Source organism: Lissotriton vulgaris, chromosome 1_1 (assembly GCF_964263255.1).
Source record: "Lissotriton vulgaris chromosome 1_1, aLisVul1.2, whole genome shotgun sequence".
Lineage (NCBI taxonomy): Eukaryota > Metazoa > Chordata > Amphibia > Caudata > Salamandridae > Lissotriton > Lissotriton vulgaris.
The window spans coordinates 968,922,759-968,935,325 of record NC_141685.1 but is presented as its reverse complement, the minus strand read 5'-3'; positions in this window follow the sequence as shown (position 1 = coordinate 968,935,325).

Below are 12,567 nucleotides of genomic sequence, written 5' to 3'. Positions count from 1 at the left end.
TCGATAGTTCATTAACAATAGGCTTTCCTGAAAATCCTAGGGAAACATTCTGTGAGCCTGAGAGGGGTGCCCCTGGAACCTCGTCATGACTGATGGTTGTTCTGCTTGCCCCTGTGTCAATCAAAAACTTTCTATCCTTCCCTAATACCTGACTGTGTACATAAGGGCCTTCTTGATCTACAGGAACCTCAAAAAGGGGCAAGCCAACCTCCCTCTCTAGGCTGTTTCATGTGTATTGCTGATAATCGGGATAGTCAGATTGTGCATACTGGTACATCTGCTGTGTAACATGTTGTGTTGCGGCAATGGGTTGTGGCTGTGGTACCGCTACGGTCTGTTGTGGAACCTGCATAGGCTGAACATTCTGTGGAACGTGTTGTTGAACCTGGTCCTTTCTAGGAGGACGCGGTCTCTCTTTAGTTTTACCTGTGGCTATGTTGTGTTTCAAAACTGCACAATCGTTTACATAGTGACCTGGTTGTTTACAATAGTTGCATATCCCTTTAACAGGAGCTGCTGAATTTGAATTATTGGATTGTGTCGTACCCCTTTTATGACCATCAGCTGGAACTGACTGAGCAACTAGTACTTTCATTTTCGTGTCTTTCATACGTCTCTGTTCGTGATCATGTTCTTCTCTAATTCTGTTCTGGTGGTACTGTAACATTTGCAACATTTGGGAAGGCGTATTAGCTTGCCATGTGCTCTTGACTTTCAGTACACGGTTCTTAACCTGGGGCAGGGAATTCTCGACTAATTTTGACACAAAAAGGTGTGGGTATGACTCGCTCCTTGTTTTCAGGCCACTATTAATAATAAAACATTTCTCGAATCGAGAATAAAAATCACTAGTGTCTTCGTCGTGTTTCTGTTTGCAGGCTGAGATTGCATCCCAATCCTCCTTTTTAGTTGCCAATAACCTTGGCAAAACTTGTACTAACAATCCTGGTAATGCTTTAGTTTTAGCCCCAAGACCTAAACCTGGGGTTCGACCAGTTTCTTCGGTTTCTAATTCAGCCCAATTAATCTTTTTGTCTCCCACCTCCCATTCTTTTTCCTTGAGTTTCTCGTAAATCCCGGCAGGCAATAACACTTTCAGTATCTTCATAATGTCGGGATAGGTGTAATCTCCCATGAGTAACATGTCTTTTATTTCACGGTGGAAACCTGCAGGGTCTTTATCATGACTGGGCACTATTTTCTTCATTTCTAACAATTCCATTTTAGTTATAGGCGTGTATACAAACATGCGTTCAAGGGTATCATCGGCTTTCCTGACTGGATGTACTTCTCGTAAAGGATTCTGTTTGTCTAGGTGATATGGTTGCCTGACTGGGGGTGGAACGGAAACAAGATGTGGAGTTAAGAAGGTTCTATACTTGTGACGTTGTTCTAGAATTATTTCAATCAGATCGGTACCTAGACCTCTCTATCTTCTCATGAGTAAGTCTTGCAATAAATTATATAACGGACCTGGGTCAGATGCTTGGTTTTCATACTGTATAATGAGGTGTTGGGTCATGTATATACCAGCCAGTTGCTGTTCTTCTGGAGTAAGACTCAAAAATGTCTGTACTACTGAATCGTCTTTGTATATGCTGTCATCCCCGGCCCACTGTACCGCGGACCGGGCTAGTTCCTGATCACGTAAGGTATTGAGTTTGTGATAACCTACTCTTTCTTTCAGTACTTTATCAGTAATTTGGAATATATGTTCAAGGGAACATCGCTCTGGAATCGGACAAAGGTAACGTTTCTTGTTTTCTAAACGAATGGGTCTGTCGAAGGGCCTATCAAGAGGGTACTGTCTGGGTAGTTTCTCTCTACCTACGTATGCCACCAAGTCTCCCCTCGCCTGTTGCGAGGTTTCTGCTGGATTCTCTGGTTCTTCCTCCTCTGAGGTTTCTTTATCGTCTGACTCAGAATGCCTTTCAGATTCTCGACGGGCATGTATTGCTATTATTTCTTTACGGATCTTTCTAACCATAGCATGTATACTTCTCTCTCTATCGTGTTTGCCCTCGGCAATATTCTGACTCCATCTTGACAATCTCTCCATCTCTTCTTGTGGAAAGCTGGGCTGATCTTGTTCCCTTATCAGACAATTAACCAAAAATCGCATAATTAAACCTTGTGTCTCGACTTTCTGGCGTGACATGGCTTCACCAACACACTCGGGTCTTTCTCCTGTTCTAATAAAATGATATATATTGTCTAGATGGTCTGGCATTTCTGGTAATAACACCAAGTAATCTGTAACACGTCTTAAACGTAGGGATGCTAACAACATGGGTCCTGTTTTACCAGGCACTGTATCATATCTGCAATCTGTAAGCTGTTCTTTAAGCTTTTCGGCTGGGGCAGCTTTAGGTATCCGCTGCATTGCTAAATCTCTCATTGTCATTCGTTGTAACTGTGGCGGGGTGCGATAACCTCCTGTAGCACCTCCTGAGGCGGAGGCTTGAGCATAACCTGGCTGTAGGGTCGGTATTTGTAACGGAGTTGGGACCTGAGCAACGCCAGCCCCAAAGGGATTAAGCGGATGAATACCAGGGGGAACAATAGGGGAAGTGACAACAGGTGCGGGAAGTGGTGCGGGAGGGGTCTGCTGTTGCGGACCTGGGGGCAGATGATCAACAGGTGGTACGGATACAGGTGGTACGTGTACGTTGGTATATGCGGGAGCTACGTCGTCTAAATAGGAAGAAAGGAAAATATCTGCTGCGGTTTTGTGACGTAATTTAGTCGGAACCAATGGAGGGGGCAGATCTTTCGGTATTTCCGGGGTCGCCTTGGGCAGGCCCTCGGCCAGGACTGGATACAGTCCTGTCATAATGGCATTACTTTGTCTTTCGTGTTGTTCTATTCTGACTTGCTGTCCTTCTTCTAGTAGTTCTTTTTCTTTAGCTTTTTCGGAATCCTCTCTACTTTTCTCTACTTTTCTGAGTGCTTTCTCTGTCCGTCTATGTGATTCTTTACGCCATAATTCAATGGCATCTTTCTGTGACTGTCTGGCTTTCTTTTTCCATAACGCTTCTTCTACTCTCATGATGCACTCGGCATCCCATGTCCCTGTAACGGGCCATCTCTGATTCTCTGCTAAGTCTTTCGTATAGTCCACCCACAAGTCTAGATATAATATGGCATCTAAGCCGTGCTTGTGGTACATAAAATGTCCAGGAGTGTCCCTGGGTGGGATGGGAACTGCTTCTTCGAGTATCCCTTTCCTAGTTCCTATTTGTCGCAACTTCGAAAATAAAGGCATAGCTATCTCGATCTAGACACAATAAACACAATAAGAAAATGCAAACAATCACTCATACCACGACATTAAAACTAAGCATGGGCGAATTTTGCGAATCTCGCGTTCGCGAATTTTGCGGATTTGCGAATTCGCAATCCGCAAAATCCGCGAATTCTCGCGAATTTGCGGATTTTTTTTTTGTGTTCGCAAGTGTTTCTCCCAGTTCGCGAGGATTTGGTACTAGTTCGCAATTGCGAACTTACTTGTCGGCTCGCAACGGTCGCGACTATGTTGTTTCTACGTCTGGTTCATCATCACAGCCTCCCAGCACCCTCTGTTTCACCACTGGCACCCTCTCTTTGACCCATGCCACCCTCTGTTACATCAATGCCACCCTCTGGTTCATCATCACTGTAGAAGATGGGGGGGAAAAGCAAGCCCACCTGCCCTGCTTGAACTGACATGAATTAATTTGGGGTTAGTTTATTAACAACACCTGCCCTGCCCCAACTGACAATAATGAATTAGGGGCTAATTAATGTGTCACTGAAAGAATTTCAACTTCCAGCCTGGCACCTGCTTGTCTGCTCCTTTAGCTGTAAATCAGGACCTTTGTGGCATACAGTTAAGGTCAGAGCAGGGTCACACAATAGTTGCAAGCAGGCAACCGACTTCTGGAGGGCCCCCTCAGGAAGCACTACAGAGAATCGTTACAAATCATGAGGTTGACCTTTTGCACCTGCTCATTGCTTTTGCTTTTGCTAAAATCGTTTTTCGTTTTTTTCGCGCTATTCGCGGTGCGCGGCGTCGTGCGAAACCGACCGCGGAAGCCGCCAATTCGTGCGAATGAGCATTTTATTTTTTTGCGGCTTGTTGTTTCGCGAGTTTTTTTGCAGTATTCGCGAGCCGCTTGCAGCGCAACACGCGAATTTACCCCAAGGTCGAGTACGGGCGCGGCCATTTTGTTTGCGTGACATATTTCCGTTTCCGCCCGCTATGTATAATCTCGCGCAGTAAGCGCATTGCGAGTAAAGGTTCGCACGAGATCGCGCGGGAAATCTAGAGGTTCGCACGAGATCGCGAGGAAAATCTCGCGCGAACTTACTTTCGTGCTCGTGAACGGGCGCCGGCCATCTTGTTTTTCATTCATTTCCTGTGTCTGGGCATGGTGTTTAATCCTCTTGGTATCTTTGCCATCCTTTGCTTGTTTTCAGTTTTTTATTTACGATTTTGCTTCTTATCTATCCCTCTCTTTTCCTAGCTGTATATTTTTGTCTTTTCTACTATTTTTCTTTACTTTTAAACTACTTTTTTAAACTCTTTTCTTTTCTTCTTCCCTATCCTATTCTTTCTTAATTTTCTACTTCTTCCTACCTTACCTGCCCAGACCATGGTCAAGCCAGGCGCCGTGAAGCTGCCCAGGCACTTGAGGGCCGCAGCGGCGGCGGGGAGTAGTGCTGGACCCAGTGCCAGGACAGCATGCGGGAGATTGAGGGGGGAGCAGGTGACGCGACGGGAGATATTCAGCCCGGAGGAAGTGGGCGCGCTGGTCTACTTCGTCCAGCGCCGCCTGCCCAGGACCATCGCAGGAGGCGGCAGGATCGCGGCCGGCGGCTACAACATGCGGGAGCGCCGGAAGCGGTGGGAGAAGGTGTGCTGGGCCATATCCCACCTCTACGGGGTCCAGCGCACCTACAGCCAGGTCACCCATCGCTGGACGGACCTCCTGGACCGCGAGCGCGACCTGCTGGACCAGCTCGGCTTGGAGATCCCCGGGCTTGGTGAGTAGTAGTAGCCATTTAATCACTCACTACTATGATGTTTTCTCCTGCTCTGTGTTGTTGTATTGCAAATATTTGTTTTTTACATGGAGCAAGCCAATAATGCCGCTGATGACGATTACATTGTAGTTAAATTATATTTCAAAATCTTCTGTGCATTTCAGGTGCACTGCTCTCCTTCTCAGTGGCGTTGCTACTATGCTTATTTGTTTTCTATTTCGTGGTCTCATTGGCCTGAGTAACTATTATGTATGAGTGTACTTTACAGAACTGCGTAATGCTAGACACTAGGGGGCAGATTACATTTACAAGCCCCTTGCGCCACGTTTACATTGCCTTGCGTGACGCAACAGCGGCGTAAACGTGCCGCATCCCTGCGAGTCATTTACAGCATGACGCATCTAGGGAGATGCGTCACGTTATAAAGCCATGGGCCTGTACCACAATGGGTGCGTTCCTAGTACGCAGGGTGGGCGGTCCGGCGGCTGTGCGCCTCGCAAAATTGCCTGCGTGAAATCTACAAGATTTAACGCAGGCACTTCTGCGACGCTGCTACGTCAATTCAATTCCTTATGTCTGCTCGAAGCAGGCGAAAGGACTGACACAGCATCTTAAGTATTGGGTGGCCCTGAGCATTACTGGAGTTGCATTGCGTTGGCGACGTGACTCCAGCGATGCGCCGCTCTTACGTGACGAGATGCGTCACGCAAGTGCCTACCCTTGCGCCAGGGTGCGCCGCATTGTAAATGAGGCGCATCTGCCGTGTCGCAAGGGTAGTTTTGCGTGACGCATTTGATCTGGCGCATCTCTGGAGATGCGCCAGAACGCGTAAGTAAGTATGCCCCTAAGGGGCAGAATTGCAATTACCGTCGCATCCCTGCAAAGTAGCAGGGATGCGCCATTAATTGTGCGGCCCGCTACCACCACCAAACATGGTGCGCCGTATTTGCAATGCGGCGCACCATGGGCCCAAAACGTCACCGAAGCTTTACTGCTGGAGTTGCGTCACAACGATGGCGCAGCTCCAGCAATGCTCTGGGGTACCCTATCTCCCCAATGCTGGGTCAAGCCGTACGTCTGCTTCAAGCAGGTGCAGGGTTTGTGTGACGCATCATTGTCCTAAAGGTGACTGATTGAAATTTTGTAGATTTCCCTCAGCCACTTTTAGGATGTGTTCCAGCGCAGGAATGCCCTCCCTTGCGCCGGAACGCCCCCTGATGGCGCAGGGCTTTATAACGGGATGCATCTCCCAAATGCGTCACGTTGTTATAATATTATACGCCGCACCATGGCGCCCTTTTTTGTTTAGCTGCTGCGTCACAAAAGTCACGCAAGAACGGCGCAAAAGAGCCGCAAGGGGCTTAAATCTGCCCCTTTCTTTGTACCCCTGACAATAAGAAAAATAGTGGCGGTGGATTGATAGTTTGACTATTTCAATGACTGGTAATGTAGCAGGCAACTGTTAGTGTTGTCACTGATCTGACTGAAATCACAATGGAGTTTGTCTGTCACTTTGCGTCTTGCCTGCGGACTGCTGCCTGCCAGTCCTAGGTGAACGTTTCAGTACTTTGTTTAGTGAGTTACGTGACTTTCGAAGTCACAGGTCCGCAAATAAATGAAAACTAACCCTAATCAATATAATTTCGCGGAAATATTTTGTTATTGTTCTTTTGAAATGTTTGATTTGGTTGACATTCACAAGCAACAATCATCCATGTTTTCTGTTCTTTCTTTCATGTTGTACGTCAGCTCCCCCAGGGGCGAGAGGAGGACACAGGAGCAGCAGGCGGCGGATGCTGTTCAACAGGGCCAGGATCGGGCAGGCGACGGCTCCTCTGCTGGCCCCAGTAAGTTTTCATTTTAGACTAGTACCTATTTTTCCTAGCGTTCCTCATTTGACTTTTTTCAAAATTGTCTTTGATCTTCTTGTAGACTGTATCTAAATTCTTATCCTGCCTCTATTATGACTCCCTGTGGTATTACTAGATTATTCTTATTAGTCTGTCTGTGTAGCTAACTAAGATTGCACGGTTGGCGAAACTCCCATGATTCTAGTCAGCAATAGCTCTATCAACTTAGTGCAGTCCTCTGGGATTGTCCATAATGTCTTTTGAAGTGTTCTATCTGGATTTATGCTTGCAAAAATTGCAAAACCTTTCGCTCAGTCACTCTAGTCTGGACCAAAAAACACAGATTGTATTTAAGTTTAAAAGCTTTATTAAAAGTAAACACATTTATTAAAATGAAGTCATAATAAAACTAAACGTTTAACTGATAATGGAAAAGTGGTTAGTGCTGACGATTAATTGAAGACATTTCTTGTGGTCGAGCCGAGCTCTCACCTGGTTTCAACTTGATCTTGTTGTTAGAAGTCCATCTTCTGTCTGTGTGGAGAAAAATGGTGCGTGTTAAAAAAACAGCCTTCATCAGTTGTGCCAAAAAGTGCAGCAAGACAACCTTCCCTGGAAAAAGGGACATTTTTTTTAACTTTAAAGTAGACAGTCACAAATTACATTGTTTTCACATGTCTTCATTCCTAGACCAAAGACTAGTGAGTGCTTTATTCTAACATTCTTAAATGTACTTTGTAGGTGGAACATCTGGTGGTGGGGCCAGTGTGGAGGTGGTGGTGCTCGACACGGAGGCGGAGGGCGATTCTTCAGGGGAGGAGGCGGCGGCTGTGAGAGTTGAGACGGTGGTGGTGGCGGCCAGAGGTAAGCTCTTATATATTCCTTACTTATTGAGATTGAAGACTAGCTGGGAAGGCAAGAATATGAGATGCATGGCTGGGTGAATGATGAAGCAATGATGGGTGGAAGGACAACAGCCTGGGTGGGTGACACAGAAACTGTATGTGTCCATATACCTGGATCATGCTACTATCTGACTCTTAGATAGCATATGTGTATCTAGAGCAGGGGTACTCATAGTACGGCCCGCGGGCCGGTGGTGGCCCGGCAAGCCTTCCTTGGCGGTGCGCAGACCTTGCAGACAATCACTGCTCCCCCGGCCCCCACAGAGCAGAGGCTTTTTTGTATTTCACCTGTTAGCGCCCCTGCATCTCCACTCTGACAATCACTGCTCCCCCGGCCCCCACAGAGCAGAGTGGAGATGCAAGGCCACAAAGAGGTGAAATAGAACAAAGCCTCTGCTCTGTGGGGCTGGGCAAGCAGTGATTGTCAGGGTGGAGAAGCAGGGGCGCTACAACAAACAAAGCCTCAATAATATGTTAATGGTCTTTTAAAGACCTGTTAAGTACTTTGGTGTTGTTGTCTGTGTGTGCGCGTTGAGGAAGCGGTCTCAACCCGGGCTGAAGGCTGACACAGATAGACACACACACAGTGAGATGACAGAGGTGGAGGGAGAGGGAGGGCAGGAGGGAGAGAGAGATGGAGAGGGAGGGCAGGAGGGAGAGCAGGAGGGAGAGAGATGTATGTAAATGCTGGGTCTGGTGGCTCAGTGGATGAGGGCATCTGCTGCAGGGACCTGTGTGCAACCTCATGGTCACAAGTTATCGTTTTGCTTTAGCCCCACCCCCTATGACTCCGCCCCCACCAGTGCGGCCCTCGGCCACAAACTACACTGTAAATTTAGCCCCTGAGAGAAAGTTTGTGAGTACCCATGATCTAGAGAGAGTAGACGGTCAGTGGATGAACTAAGTGTAACTTTGAAGAGCATGTAACACTGCACCCGCACGTCCGTTCTAGTGTAGGAAAGGCAAGGAAAAGAAGTTTTAATTTTGTCCAAATACTACCATCAATAGTAGCAGTAGTTTGTATTGCAAGCACAGCATAGATCCGGTTATTATGGTGGCCACTCCCTACCTCTCTTAATAAGTTTAGTAGTACTCAGTCATTCATGTGTGGATGTATCACTGGTCACTCAATAAAAAGCAAAGCACCTAAAGTCATCCCATATATAAGCAAAAACATCCCATGTGAAGTGATAGATAATCAGATTATTTATCTTCTTCAATTTTCCATTTCTAGTACTCATTTCCACTGTAGGGTGAAAGTTAAATTAATTAAGCAGTAGCCCTTGAGTTGTAACAGACTATTCTCAGTGCCACCCGTAATAGAAAAGTAAGAGCTTCACCACCTGCATGTACTGGACGGGTACAGTAACGCAACGCAAGTCTAGGTCACTCCTCATGGCGTGCGTCTCTTTTTCTCGGGTGCAAGTTTACTGCGCTGGCATTATGCCGGCTTGCAGAAGATAACGTACCAATTTTCCTAAACAAGAGACAAGAAGAAGAATAAGACTGGTGTACTTTCATAGTCGACTCCAATGGAAGTCCATAGTGCTCGTAGAATTTGTTCCTTAAACTCCCACTAATGTTAGAGCAAGGATGAAGAAGTGTGAGGTTAGATAGATACTGGCCTCAATAGTTATGTAATGCGCTTGCAAGTTGCTAGTTGTAGTGCAACACAAATTTCTGCTGAATGATTGAGTTAATCTTAAAGAGCATTGGTTACAGACTATGTCTTTCTTTCTTCATATAGGTTCTCCTTCCAAACGAACAAGGAGGAAGGAGCTGGCTAGAGCGGCCCGGCAACGCAGGATCGATGCCACTGTGGCCGAATATCGGCGGCTGGTGGCCCTGGAGGACGAAGAAAGTGTGCAGTCGACCACAACAACTACGTCGTCTGCATCGGCCTCCGTTCCCCCACGGGCTGCCAGTGCCACCCAGCACAGTGGTCCACCCAGACTGAGCCGGGCTGCCAAAGCCAAACGCCACCGCCGAGTAGCTTCCTCTCACAGCCGTTGCACCTACAAGGCATTGAAGGCACGCCTGCGCCGCAGTACCCTGATGGTGTCCCGCCTCCAGAGGGAGCTCCACCACTTTTCAAAGGAGTTGGAGGGGCTCCGCGTAGAGCATGCCTTGCTCCGCCAGGAGCATGATGCCCTGGCCCAAAAAGTTGACAGCATCCACCCATAGTGTCCCTTGCCCCTTTTTTAGAGACTTTTGGGGGGTGGGAATTGGGAGTTGGGTTTTTGGGGACTTTTGAAGGACAATCGTTGGGGTTAGGGAGGGTCTTGCGGGAGATTATTTTGTTAGGGATATAAATATACTTTTTCAAACTTTATCTGAGCATACCCGTTTCTTACTGCTTGCCTGGTGGGTGGGGGTTTAACAGTGACTTTGTTTTCCTGAAAGTTTAGTTCCATTTTCTTCCTTTAAGTGTAAATGCCCAAATGTTTTCAACACTAAGTGCCTCTCACAGACTAAGTGAAGTGAATCCAAGAGTCCTAGAACTTTAGTAATTCAATTCAATTCAAATGATCTTTATTCGGATTTAATACATCCATAAAAGTACATACAGGATGAAAGTACATTAGAAACATTAAAAAACGATTCTTACAAAATTAAAGACAATGATCCAATTAGGTTAAGCAGCAAGATGACTTAAAGTGCATAATATACCGTACAAGGTGCATGGTACATAATACTAAGGAATATTAATCCATCAATGTCCACAGTTACCCACTATAGAAGTATCTCTTACAAACATTCAATATTATTACTATTTAGTAGCTGGTACACAACTACATAAACTAGCATAGTACTATTATCCATTATCCAGGTTCCATAGTTGCCCTCGATTTCACACAGGCCTTTATGAAACAGCTAACAGAATAAATAACATCATCCATATGCAGCATTTGCAAAAATTGCAAAGCAGGAATAGATTCACGTAGATTATATTTGCGTAAGATTTGTCTTAAATATTGACAGGTATACAATTTGTAGTGGCCACAAAAGAAGAAATAATGCAATAGGTTTTGTCGTCCCCCTCGAGAACAGGGACAATCCAATTCTTCTAAATTTTTATTGTAGCCAATAGGGAAGCTGAGCAAATAAACTAAGCTTCCCTCCCGGAACCTGAATAAAAGACTCCGATTCCATCTACCTATCGGCATTGTCAAGTATTTAATACAATTATTAGAGTTATCAACATCTAGATCACAAATGCGTGAATATTTCATGACCACTGGTTTACTAGATTCTGATCTCATCCTTTCCTCAGTATATAGCTCCATAAGTGCCCGTTTAATACTGTTTTTGTGAGCGGGTACAATTAAGTCAGGGGAACTAAATAAGGATCCTAGTCCCACCTGTTGCAGACTGGTTTTGACTGCTTTTAGCCAAGGTATGTGTTGAGATCTGTCACTAGACAAACAATCAGATATAATACTACGAGTCAATGTTGCTGCTGGATTTAACCAGATTTTAATCCAAAATAGGGCAGGCCTTGACTTTATAAAATCAACAATGTATGGCAGCCTCAATTCATTATGACAGATCAGAGTGGGAGCACAAGGGACTCCCCCTAATACCCTCCTACAGAATCTATTTTCCGCCACCTGAAGGGCCGAGCTGTTGCAATATCCCCATACTTCTGCACCGTAAGTCCCGGTTGGTCGACATTGGGTGCGGTAGATGGTAAGAAGAGGGGTAACAACATCAGCTGATTTGGGTTGGCGAAGGGATAGGATCGAATTAATTGACTTGCCAATTTTGTTGCTTGCAAAGGCAGCATGTTGCTGCCATGAGCCTGAGTTGGAAAATAATAACCCTAAATAAGGAAAAGTGCTGGTGCATTTTAAAATGTTATTACCCGATTTAATGGATGCGATATTATACTTCTTTGGTCCGCAATTCATTATAAAAGATTTTTTAAAATTGGTATTTAAACCAAGATCGGACATGAAGGTAACAAAACCAGAGATTAAAGTGCGTAGTGCATTCGGTGTACGCCCCATCAATACAGCGTCATCGGCATAAAGTAGAGTAGTGATGGGGGAACCGTTTATAATGGGAACATCCTTAATAATTTCACTTAAAGTGTTGCTTAACCTGTTGATATATAAAATAAAAAGCAGTGGGGCGAGTACGCAGCCCTGTCTAACTCCTCTGCTGATAGGGATATCGTCAGACAAATCACCATCATTGTTGATTCGTACTCGTGCTTTTAAATCCCTATGTAAATAGGAAAGGAAATACACCAATGAGTCATCTAAACCATAATCGAGCAAAAGTGACCACAACCTAGAACGATTAACAAAATCAAACGCAGAACTCAAGTCCATAAAACCTAAATAAAGAGGGGATTTTTTAACAATAATATATTTAGCCATAATCAGGTTTAAATGTAAGCATTGTTCTGTGGTGCCCACCTTACTTCTAAAACCCAATTGACTACAATGAAGAATATTGTTATCTTCAGCCCAGTCCCTTATCCGTCTGAAGATTACTCTTCCCAGAACTTTTAACGTGTTGTCGATCAGTGAAATCGGGCGATAGCAGGCGGGATCCGACCTATCGCCTTTCTTGAATATGGGCACAATGACACTGTTCGACCAGGATTCGGGGATTGAGCTGTCATTTAGGTTATTAAATAGGTTGCATAAAAGAGGGGCCCAGAAGTTAATTTCTGATTTTATTTGGTCAATGGAAAGACCATCAGGTCCTGGGGCTTTATTGCTAGCACTGTCAATGATAGCATCCTCGACTTCGAATAATGAAAAGGTCAAGGGTTC